Source organism: Balaenoptera ricei, chromosome 15 (genome assembly GCF_028023285.1).
Source record: "Balaenoptera ricei isolate mBalRic1 chromosome 15, mBalRic1.hap2, whole genome shotgun sequence".
Classification (NCBI taxonomy): domain Eukaryota; kingdom Metazoa; phylum Chordata; class Mammalia; order Artiodactyla; family Balaenopteridae; genus Balaenoptera; species Balaenoptera ricei.
In genome coordinates, this window is record NC_082653.1 from 10,021,734 (window position 1) to 10,034,473 (window position 12,740).

Genomic DNA, 12,740 nt, shown 5'->3' on the forward strand with positions numbered 1-12,740 from the left:
AAAGATGAAAGAATGCCTCCCCTATGAAACATGCCCACCCCCTCACTGCCACCACGGCCGCCGGAGGCGTAGAACATTCTTGTCACCAGAGACCAGGCAGGGGGGGAGGGGGTGCTTTGAGCCCAAGAAGAGTCTGCACAAACTTTGTTGAAATAACCCTTGTCTGCCTTTAGCATCCCCATATATTTTCCTTTTTTTTTTTTTTTTTTACCGCGCCACAAGGCACGCAGGATCTCAGTTCCCCAACCAGGGATCGAACCCACACCCCCTGCAGTGGAAGCGCAGAGCCTTAACCACTGGACTGCCAGGGAAGTCCCAAGCATCCCCAAATATTTTATTTTATTTTAATTTTTTAATGAATTTTATTTATTTATTTTTGGCTGCGTTGGGTCTTCGTTGCTGCGCGCGGGCTTTCTTTAGTTGCGGAGAGCGGGGGCTACTCTTCGCTGCGGTGCGCGGGCTTCTCATTGCGGTGGTTCTCTTGTTGCGGAGCAGAGGTTCTAGGTGCGCGGGCTTCAGTAGTTGTGGCACGTGGGCTCAGTAGTTGTGGCTTGTGGGCTCTAGAGCGTGGGCTCAGCAGTTGTGGTGCACGGGCTTAGTTGCTCTGCGGCAGGTGGGATCTTCCTGGACCAGGGCTCGAACCCGTGTCCCCTGCATTGGCAGGTGGATTCTTAACCACTGCGCCACCAACGAAGCCTCCCGTATATTTTACTTTTTCATACTCTGTTCAACCGAGTATATAAGCACTTAGGCCTAACTGCTTTCTGAATCTTCATGTCCATGTAAAAAAGTTATTAAATTATTAAATAAAATGTACACTTGACCCTTGAGCAACGCAGGGGTTGGGATGCCAACCCCTGGGCAGTTCAAAATCCAAGTGTAATTTTGCAGTCAGCCCTCTGTTTCCGTGGTTCTGCATCTGTGGACTCAACCAACTGTGGATCGTGTAGCACCATAGTATGTATTTAGCAGAAAAAATTTGCATATAAGTGGACCCACGCGGTTCAAACCCATGTTGTTCAAGGGTCAACTGTATATACTTTTCTCCTGTTAATCTGTCTTGTGTCAACTTAATTCTCATGTCCAGCCAGTGACCCTAAAAGGTAGAGGAAAAGTTTTGCCTCTCCTACAATATTATCTGGCTTAATTAACAGCCATATTTTCTTTTCTTTAAAGTGAAATATCATTAACTTTGCCTTCTATGCTTTGTCCTTAGATGCTGTTCCATCCATGATAGGACCATAGCCAGGGATCAAACTTCATCTGAGCAGCTGGCCTGAGTCTTTCCAGGTAGGATCAGTGGGGAAGGTCAAGTTTGAAAAAAATTATCTTAGGAAAAGGGAGTCAGATGTTCAGAGAATGGACCAACCCTGGAGGGAAAGAGACAAGCTAAGAGACCAGCCCTGGGGGAAGGGGTTTCCAGGCTCCAGGAGTTGAGACTGGACCCTCTGCCCTCCTTTTCTTCTCTCTCCACCACACTCTTCCTGTTTTCCTTAGTCTCCCTCCTCTCAGCCCCCATCCCATTCTGTTCCATGGCCAGAGGCAGCTCTGGGGGAAACAGGGACATAGCTGAGCCTCACTAGGCACAATACAAGAAAAAGCTAAATCAACTACTGCTCCCATTTATGGAGAATTTTCCTCAACGTGCTATAAATACAAGCAGACTGAGTTGTATCGTACTTAGCTTTATTGCTCTCCGCAGATACAGCATTTTTTATAAATTGAAGGTTTGTGGCAACCCTGCATCGAGCAAATCTATCAGCACCATTTTTCCAACAGCATTATTTTTAAATTAAGGCATGTACTTTGTTTTTTTAGACATAATGCAATTGCACACTTAATAGACTACAGTATAGTGTAAACGTAAATTTTATACACCCTGGGAAAACAAAAAATTTGTGTGACTTGCTTTATTGCGATATTCACTTTATGGCAGAACCGAGCCCGCAATATCTCCAATGCCTGCATAAACTGTTGCACGTGCAATGCATATGTATTCAGTATGTATATGCATATATATATATGCACACATACGTTACGCACATGTATATACTTTTTTGTTATATATTTATTTATTTATTTTTGGCTGCTTTTGGTTCTTCGTTGCTGTGCGCGGCTTCCTCTATTGGGGCGAGCAGGGGCTACTCTTCCTTGCGGTGCGCGGACTTCTCATTGCGGTGGCTTCTCTTGTTGTGGAGTATGGGCTCTAGGTGTGTGGGCTCAGTAGTTGTGGCACACGGGCTCAGTAGTTGTGGCACACGGGCTTAGTTGCTCCGCGGCATGTGGGATCTTCGCGGACCAGGGCTCGAACCTGTGTCTCCTGCATTGGCAGGCAGATTCTTAACCACTGCGCCACCAGGGAAGTCCACACATGTATATCCTAAAGACAACCACTGAGGTAGGCACTGCTATTAGCCCCGTGTGGGAAATGAAGAACTGAGCTACAGAGAGGTTAAGGAACTTGACCAAGGCCAAGGTGGAGAAGCCCTGGGTTTGGGTCCAGACAAATCATGTTCCCGATTCCACCTGCTTAACCACTGTGCAATACACGGAAAGGTTTATAAACGTGTAAGGGGCATCATTAGGAAATTTTTTTAAACAAGTGCACATTTGATTCGAAATATGTATGCATCTGGGAATACTTCAAGCCACCAATTCTTCTGATTTCATATTTTTTTTAATGAATTAATTAATTTATTTATTTTTGGCTGTGTTGGGTCTTCGTTTCTGTGCGAGGGCTTTCTCTAGCTGTGGCAAGCGGGGGCTACTCTTCATCGCAGTGCGCGGGCCTCTCACTATCGCGGCCTCTCTTGTTGCGGAGCACAGGCTCCAGACGCGCAGGCTCAGTAGTTGTGGCTCACGGGCCCAGTTGCTCCGCGGCATGGGGGATCCTCCCAGACCAGGGCTCGAACCCGTGTCCCCTGCATTACCAGGCAGACTCTCAACCACTGTGCCACCAGGGAAGCCCTCATATTTTTTTAATACCAAAATATTATACCAGCAGAACTATCGGTATTACAGTTCTTAAAAAGAGCACCATATACAAGGATATTAAAATCTCCCAAAGTGGCTTTGCAATGAGGAATTGCTAATTGCAAATAAAATTTAGAAGGAGGGGAGAGTGGCTGAGTAAACACAGTCCTAGACACGGGGTGTGTCGGGTGCAGGATTGGAATTCCACAGAAGGCCTTTCGGCGTGGCTGTACAAGAAAAGGGAGCCCTTTGCCTGCTATTTTATGTTTGATCAGGTCCTCCTGTTAATAAACTTTCAGGGTTCCTATTGGGCAAACTCCCGGCCATGCTGTAAAAATGCTTTGTCCCCAGAACATATTTAAATTTCAAATGCATGCCTAATATAATAAGCCCAAGCCTAGTGCGGGTTAAATTCTCTGCATAACTTGAGGGGTTATTTCATTTCACTCCAGCTCTTTGGAGTTCTGCAGTTGGGTTTTGTCCACTGCCCCCTGCCCCCAAGCCTGTCTTCCTTTCTCTCTGCAATCCGCTAGTGGCAATTAGCCTAAAAGATATACCTTTGTGCTCTGGTTTGGTTTAAAAAGGCATTAATCTTGGTTATGGGGGATACGCTATGCTAATGTGTGTTTTATTTTCAGCAAGTCTTATTGATCTGCACTTTCCATTCTTCCTTATTAATGTCCAGCAGCCTAACTTTTAAAGGGTCAAATTTCAAAGAGACAACAACCTCTCCTTGGGAAGTACTCCCCCTCATATTTCTGGAAACACAAGTAGACTATTTGGCCCCTGATCCATATGCATGGATGGGTTCATGTGAGCGTCCTGGGGTTTGAAGGTTTGCAATGTAGGCCTGGAAGCTAAGGGTACCCAAAGGAACATTTCTCACTGCACAGCTTTTATAGAACGCTAAGTGGTGGTAGTGGTGGAGGGATGGGGGGAATGGGCGTGGTGGAAATCAAAATCACCTCTTCTGAGTTTGAGGATCTCTATCTTCTGTTTCGGGACTCTCTAAATTTACCATTTCAGTAGTTGCCTGGTCCCAGTGCTGTACTGCCATTTATGGAAATTCTAAATGTAGTCACTTCAATGGCTATTGTTAATGACAGCAACACAAACTTAAAAGGAGAAAGATAAGATCGCTCCAACTTCTGGACTTAGCCTTTTCGAATAAATTTCTCATTTTGGAATCATTTTAGTTTTACAGAGAAATTGTAAAGATGATATTGAGTTCCCACATGCTCTCTTTATCCAATTTCCCCTAATTTTAACATCTTACATTTCATGGTACACTTGACAAAATTGAGAAATTAACATTAGTAAAACACTATTAACTAAATTCCAGATTTTGTTATGATTTCATCAGTTTTTCCACTGACTGATGTCCTGTTTCTGTTTTAGGATCTAATCCAGGATACCACTTTGCATTTTTAGTGTTTTTTTTTTTTTACTCTTATTTTGTTTTCATCACATTGACCTCCCCACATCATTGCTTTTTGTTTTGTGGGGTTTTTTTTCTTTCTGTTTTTGCTATGAATAATAAAAAAAAAAATCACAGGAGAGCACAATCTTCTGAAAGGAACACTAGAGTCTCTTTATTTATTTCCTAAATGGTGATATGCATCCCACTGGTGGTACACATGAGATAATTTTAGGTGGTATAACAATGAACGTTTTTTATTTAAATAGTTATATTTTTTAATGGCTTTTGGAAAAATATATAACAAGCCAATAAGTCCATTTTACAGACATCATTTCCCAGGATGAGGCTAAATGTGAAAAAGTGAGTCAATATCAAGATGGCTTAAAGGAAAATATTATGTAAGTGATTGTACAAGTGATTCACAGATAAGGGAAGTGCTTACAGGGCTGAAATTTGGAAACACTTGGTCTCTTTCAAATCCTTCCTTATGCACACGAGGAAACTGAGGCCTGTGCCTCCACTGCAAAGATCACTTCTTCCCCGGTGGCCCCATTCCCATGGAGGCCGCCTCTCCGCAGAGCCAGGGTACAGTTCCTGGCTTGTCTGTGTGTCCTGCCAGGTGATGGGTGCAGTTACGGGCTTGAGGTCATTCTGGTCCATCAGACATGAGAGCAAACCTGCCAGGGGCTTCAGGAAGGTTTTCTTTTGTCTTAAAAAAGGGATGCAGTCATCAATAGTGGGCAGGACCTGTAAGCCATGGCACCTCCACAGAATGAGGAGTTCTACACCGCCGTAAAAACGACCAAATCCCACTGTGGAGGGATCGCTAAGGCATGTTGCTATATGAAACAATCTAGAAAAGTATACTGTTGACGCTTGAACAATACAGGTTTGAACTGCATGGGTCCATTTATACGCACATTTTTTTCACTAATAAATACTACAGTGCTGCGGAGTTCACGGTTGGTTGAATCCGCAGGCACCGCCGAGGATAAAGGAGGGCCGACTATGATTTATACGCGGATTAACCCCTACCTTGTTCAAGGGTCAGCTGTATATAGTATATTATTAACCATCTAAGAAAGGGAGGAGGTACAAATACAAATACATGTTTGCCTATATTAAAAAACAAATAGTGGAAAGATGAAATAAAAACTTTTTTAAAAAACTGGTTACCAACAGGGAAGGGAGGAAAATGAGAAGAGACGGGCCAGAACCTTCTCTGAAAACTACTCTGGTAATTTCACTTTGGTCCCATCTACGTTTCTTACATAACTGAAACTTAAATTCGGTTTTTTAAAAAAGCAAGCCCTAAAATTTGAAAACAAATTAAAAAAAAAAAAAAGAAAGAAAGAACCTAACCGTATATTTACTTGGTAGCATAACTACACAGAGAGGAAAAATTTCAAGGGACTTAAGTCCCAAACTCCTTCTGAAATGGAGTAGCTCAGATCTCATAATTTGACTGTGTATCCTTGGCCGGGTGTGTGTGCCCTAAGGACAAAAAACCCTGTAAAAACAAATCTTAAAAACGATTTTTCTTAATCATATTGTTGGTGGTCAAGTTGATACTGCTCTTCTTAGACGGTTATGTATATATTGTGGGATAAAGCAAATATTTGTCTCTTAGGTCAAATGATTACCTTAAAAAAAAGCCTTTTAAATAAAATTTTATTGCAAATTAATATGTATTTATTCTACAAAATGTTGAAGAAGGCAAGTAACCTTAATAAAAATCACCCATCCTCTTATCATTCAGAGATAACCAATATCAGCACTGTATATCTTTTTTTTTTTTTTTTTTTAATAAATTTATTTATTTATTTTTGGCTGTGTTGGGTCTTCGTTTCTGTGCGAGGGCTTTCTCTAGTGGCGGCGAGCAGGGACCACTCTTCATCGCGGTGCGCGGGCCTCTCACTATCGCGGCCTCTCTTGTTGCGGAGCACAGGCTCCAGACACGCAGGCTCAGTAGTTGTGGCTCACGGGCCCAGTTGCTCCGCGGCATGTGGGATCTTCCCAGACCAGGGCTCGAACCTGTGTCCCCTGCATTGGCAGGCAGATTCTCGACCACTGCGCCACCAGGGAAGCCCCAGCACTGTATATCTTTAACTCATTTTCTGTGCATGACTCTGTACTTCTCTTACAAAAATGACATCATGCTGAATATATGTTCAGAATATAACCCATTTTTCAATTTTTTTATTACTGTATGACATTCTTTCCATATCTCTAACCTAAGCGTTTTTCTGCATCTGCTAGTCTGTAAACTCCTTAAGGGTAGGGCCTTTGACCAATATTTCTCCAACTTTATTCACATACCCCAAACTCAAATTTTGTCATATATGCATTGCACCTCTTCAATTATTTACTTAATATTTTCCTTTAGACAACTCACATTTTTTTCTTAGCCTAACCTTATGCAATTGTGTTCTTGAAATTAGAGGCTTGATAAACTAGTTATACGTTCTGCTAATATGAATTAATATAAATACATAACTGATAATGTTCAAATGTTCATCTATGTATGGTTCTAAATCATCTTGTGCACAGCCAGAGGTGTGCATCAGATTTTGGCAAAGTTCTATAGCGTCATATTTAAAGGCTAAATAGAGTTTAGATTTTTTTTATTATTGTCTTTGTATATGTGTACACTTTCTATGAGTTTTAATGCTCTTTGAGAGGTGTGCGACCATCACCACAATCAGGATACAGGAGTGTTCGGTCAGCCCCCAAAATGCCCCCCTGCTGCCCCTTTGCAGACTTCTATTTTCTGGACAGCCCATGATCTCCCACTGTTGGGTCATGGAGTTGTTTCCTAGTTTTCTCTTTGATGATTAACTCACTTCCTTTAAGTATTGTTGTGTTTGAAGCCCTCTGCGATAGCTTCAAATTGTAATCAATCTGAGTTTTCTAAGCACTGATATAAATATCCAGAGAAACATAACTTATCTATTTTTTTTTCTTCTACTCTAATTTTCTATATCCCCTCAAGATTTTATGCATTTATAAGGAAGTCATGGTTTCTGTTGTTTCTGAGCACAATTAAACAAAGATAAATGGTATAAATATTTCAAAGATGAAGCATCTTGGATCTAATACACAATCCACATGGGTGTCTGATTTTGGCTTGGGGATTTTCTGTTCCGTTCCCTCAGTCCTTTCCCATGCTCTTGTGAGAGGCAAGCCACCCTTACATGAATAATACTTCCCAGCACACATGTCCCCTCTTCACTAGCCTGTGTCCGTGAGAGACATCACTAATCAATCACTGCACTCTTCAACTGATCCCCATTACAACTCAGAATCCTTCTCAACCCAGCATTCCAGGCAGTTGGGTGGAGGTAGCACACCACATGAAATGTTTTTGCTCTTCTAATTCAGTCTCAGGTTGAGGTTGAAATAATGTCTCTATCTTGACCTGTTGGGTCTCTTAGCCCACAAGTCTTCAATCCTCACACCTGAGTTCACTTATCCCCACTTGTAGACCCAGCTCCAAGGCTTTACTTAGGGCTGGGAGGAGGATGTAAGGAGTAGCACAAAGTAGTTCTTTGGGGTGATGGAACTGTTCTGTATCCTGGTTGTAGTGGTGGTTACAAAAATTGATACATGTGTTAAAACACATCAAACTGGACACCCAGAAAAAGTCAATTCAAAAAATGTTAACACAAGTGAGCATGGGTGGTGTTATGACAGAGGTGACTTTGAATCTACCGTAATTTATAAACAAACGAAGTATTGAACTAATTTCCAGCTTGGGTGCTTCACTGGGGGTGGTATACATCTCATACGTAAGTGGACTTATGTCCTGACCCCGTTGAGGGTAGGAAGTGTTGGTCAAGGGCAAAGGGAACTATCTGGTTTTGAGCTTTTCTATTTTGGTCACAGGTGTTCTCATTTCCTAGCAGACAGGGTCCTTCACGGTAGGGTAGTTGTTAACTAGTTGGGGACCCCAGAGCCTTCTCCCTGCCCGCCTCGTTGCACTGTGAACTCTGCTCACACAGGCCTCTCCTTAACTCCTTTGCCACCTTTGGAACTTGGACCACAGGTGTCCTGGAAGAGCCACCTTTTACCCCTTCCCCTCGCTTTCCCTGGTCTGAATCCTGCCCATCCCTCCAGCTGCCTTTCCGTCCCCCGGCCAACCCGATGACAAGATGACTCCCATTTGAATTCACACAGTGCCTGTCCTGATCTGGGCCAAGGGAAGCCTTTCTGGAAATGGACTGGGTCAATGCAGGGTCAGTTCTTAGCGGGAAGTATGTGCCCCACATAGTAATTCATTACGCATGCTCAACACACAACTGGTGTTTATTGGAGCTATTCTAATGACCACCTAAAGCCATGGTTCTCCAAATGCGGTCTCAATCCAGCAGCGTCAGCAGCATCTGTAAACTTGTTATGAATGCAAGTCTTGGGCCCCAACTAAGACTTACTGAATCAGAAACTCTAGGGGTGCTCCCCGACAATCAGCCTCTGTACAAACTCTCCAAGTGATTTTTTTTTTTTTTTTTGGGTGTGTTGGGTCTTTGTTGCTGCGTGCGGGCTTTCTCTAGTTATGGCGAGCAGGGGCTACTCTTCATTGTGGTGCGCAGGCTTCTCATTGTGGTGGCTTCTCTTGTTGCAGAGCACGGGCTCTAGGTGCGTGGGCTTCAGTAGTTGTAGCACGTAGGCTCAGTAGTTGTGGCTCGTGGGCTCAGTAGTTGCGGCTCACGGGCTCTAAAGCACAGGCTCAGTAGTTGTGGTGCACGGGCTTTGTTGCTCCGCGGCATGTGGGATCTTCCCAGACCAGGGCTCGAACCCGTGTCAGCTGCATTGGCAGGCAGATTCTTAACCACTGCGCCACCAAGGAAGTCCTTCTCCAAGTGATTTTTTGCACTCGCTGAGAAACACTGAAGTTTGAGAACCACTGGTCTCAAGCATTGGTTTATCCTGGCTGCACATTACGGAGGCCTGTTAAATCCCAACATCCAGGTAAGAAATGATGGCATCTTGGACAAAGGGAAAGGAGTTAGACTTCATCCTCTGAAGGGAGGAGGGTCAAGGAACTTGCAGATATATTTTAAAAGCCTCACATTCCGCCTTACCTTGCTTTATTTTTCCTTAGAGTTGTTATCACTCCTGACACATTATGTGTCTACTTCCCTGTGTGTTTGTTGTGCTCAATATATATATTTTTGAGTGAATCATTCACCATGTGGTAATGCCTGTTACATTTGGAAAAAAAATCAGACTGTTTGCTGGGAATCCAACGGGAAAAAAATGTCTGCTGACAGAGGAGGAGACCAGAGAGGCTTAAGAAAATAATGCCCTGTAGTGGCGAGTACTCAGTAGCTGAGAGCGTCCAGCAGGGTTGCTTTCCCGGGGGCTTTGGCTATAGCAAGTCAGCTGTCCAGGAGGATGGGGAACAGCTAATGGAGGTGCCTTAGCATCCAGATCCTGGAATTATTCCTGATCTGTTGTTCACGTGACAGACTGTTGCCTTCTCAAATGGGCTGCTTGTTCCCAAAGAGAAAGGACTACGTCTTAGTGTCTTGGTGTTCAGTACACATAATGCAGTGTACTTAAAATTCATTGGCTACTTAATTGAGAGACACCAGGCCTGGTGGAATAATAATACAGCTATGGTTTATTGAGTGTAAGCTGGGTGCCAGGTACAGTACTGAATGCTGATGTGCATTGCCTCAAAGAGTTGTGTCCATTTTATGATGGGGACACTGAGACCTAGAGAGATAAAAAAAAAGAAGGGTCTGGCACATGGAGGGGACTCAGTAAATAGCTGTAGAATGATTGGACTCCTGTTATGTGGTTATGCCTCCACATTGTGTACACCCAACCTCTGTTTACTGTGTGGAGATTATAATTGGAGTAGGTAATTTTTCTTTTTTTTTTTGGCTGCGTTTGGTCTTCTTTGCTGTGCGGGGGCTTTCTGTAGTTGCGGCGAGCAGGGGCTACTCTTCGTTGTGGTGCACGGGCTTCTCATTGCAGTGGCTTCTCTTGTTGTGGAGCACGGGCTCTAGGCATGCGGGCTTCAGTGGTTATGGCACACGGGCTCTAGAGCACAGGCTCAGTAGTTGTGGTGCACGGGCTTAGTTGCTCCACGGCATGTGGGATCTTCCCGGACCAGGGCTCGAACCCATGTCCCCTGCATTGGCAGGCGGATTCTTAACCACTGCGCCACCAGAGAAGCCCCACAATTTACTTTTAAAGTTAAGGAAAATTTCCCAAATCAGGTGCCTTTAGAGTCACGTTATCCTCACCTCCACCTCTGTCCCTTCATTGCATCATCCTGAAGGCAAAAACAGACCTCTGTCCCTCCCCCTAATGCCCATCGTCACTATGCTGATTCACATATATCAGATACTAGACTTTGGGAGGGAGAGGGGCTGGCAATTATAAGGGAGAAGTAAGTATTGGCCTCCTTCCTTTATAGTTAGAGTGTTCTTTTTAAAAAACAAAAACAAAACAAACAAACAACCTGGTTGCACATTGGTATCAACAAAGACCGTGTTTAAATTTGGATGCTGAATTCCTGGTAACTGAAGGGTTTGAATCATCCTCTCATGCTTTCATTTGTGTCTATTGCACAGTGATTCTGTGCTAGTCATTGTGATAAGCACTAGAGGTACAGCAGTAAGAAGACACACTGACCTAGGCCTTTCAACCCACCACAACAGCAGAGAATTAGAGTTCAGCTCTCCCTTGTCATTAGCTGTAAAAATTATTTTCTAAACGCATCTACCAAGAGCCCCCATGCTAGCCTGTTAGCCCCACCTGAGTGGCTTCAAACCTGGCAGCCCCATCCTCTTCCTCAGGGTGCTTGAGATTCTGATAATTCCTCTGGAAGATTCTCTCAGATTTGTCCTCCAACCATGTTACCTGTTCATTCAGCTTGATGTGACTTGAAATTTCAGAATTTGATTTTATTTTGTGGGATGTATTTATTTTTTAAATTCAAAAAAATTCTGTTCATTATTTGAAAATTCAAATATTGTGTGAATATATGGTATAAAAGTGAAAGTCTACACCATGTCCCAGAGAAAGCCACTATTACTAGTTTGGTGTATTTTCCATTCTTTTTTTAATGTATAAATTAACATATATTATTATCTTTTAAGAGAATTATACTCTTCATACTATCTTTCGACTAGCTTTTTTCTCTAAACAATACATTCTAGATGTGTGCTGTTCAGTACAGTACTATGAGCCTCCTGTGGGAATTCAAATTTAAATACATAAAAAATTAAATAAAATTAAACCTTCAGTTCTTCAGTTACAGTTGCCACATTTCAAGTGCTACAGGTGGCAAGTGGCTACCGTATTGGGCAGACATAGAACATTTCTATCATCACAGAAAGTTCTATTAGATAGCACTGCTCTACATAACTTTCCATGTCCATCTATAGACTTTCTATTTCATTCATTTTTTTTTTACCTCATCATTTTGCTTTGTATGAATATACATCAATATACTTAATCATTTCTACTGCTAGACATTGAGTTTGTTTCCAGTTTTTCACAGTTGCAAACAGTGCTGCAAAGTACATCCTCATACATAAAATGTGCCTCACTTGTGCCCTGACTCTGCAGAATGAAATCCCAGAAGTGAAAATGCTCAGTCCAAAGTTATAAAACTCAATTTAAATTTTCAGTTTTTAAAATAAAACCTTTGTTCTCCAGGAGCTGAGACTGAGAATAGACGTCCCTATTGGTTAATCGGTCTGATTATATATCAGTATAGGGTAGAAGAAAGGAAAATGGTCTGTGGCTTTGGGTAATTTTACTATCCACAAATTATAGCGGTACAATTTGTGAAGTTGCATCTTAAATGGAAATTTGGTTTTAAAGCCAGTGTGGAAGGTAAAAAATACATAGAGTCATAAAATTGCCCTCAAAAAATCTCTTAACTTGTAAATAAACGTCATACCTTCTCTTAATAAGTCTGACATAGCCTGTCATTCCTCTATGGCAGGAAGCACTGAATGTTTAATGGGCCAGAAGGCAGATAAAGAAAGGGCCCCACTTTGGCTATCAGTTTTCCCATCCATGAAATAAGTAGGTTGAAACTCCCAAACACATTTCCAGGCAAAATGGTCCATGACTCCCAAAAATGTACTGGCTAGACAATATCCCTTTAGTGACTGCCTGAAAGAAATAAACATAGCACCAGAAAAGCCAGATGTATAAAGAAAGTAAATAGTCATTCGTTCATAAAATGTTGTTAATGAATCCAGTATTATAACACAGTGCTTCTCAAGCCACTCACTATTTTAGAATATTCAAATAGATTGTACATACACAGATTTCCACTTCTGGCCATGATGGAATAACAGAGACTAGATTTATCCTCAGT

General features: G+C 42.5%; 1 protein-coding gene across 1 annotated transcript in view; it reads left to right on the plus strand.

The window, feature by feature from the left end:
- The first annotated feature begins 1,218 nt into the window (after positions 1–1,218).
- The window catches only part of SALL4 (spalt like transcription factor 4), a 107,052-nt gene continuing 95,530 nt past the window's right edge, over positions 1,219–12,740 (plus strand). Inside the window, exon 1 of the mRNA XM_059896113.1 lies at positions 1,219–1,290. The gene's annotated coding sequence lies outside the window, so the exon portion shown is untranslated. The remainder of the gene's footprint in view (positions 1,291–12,740) is intronic.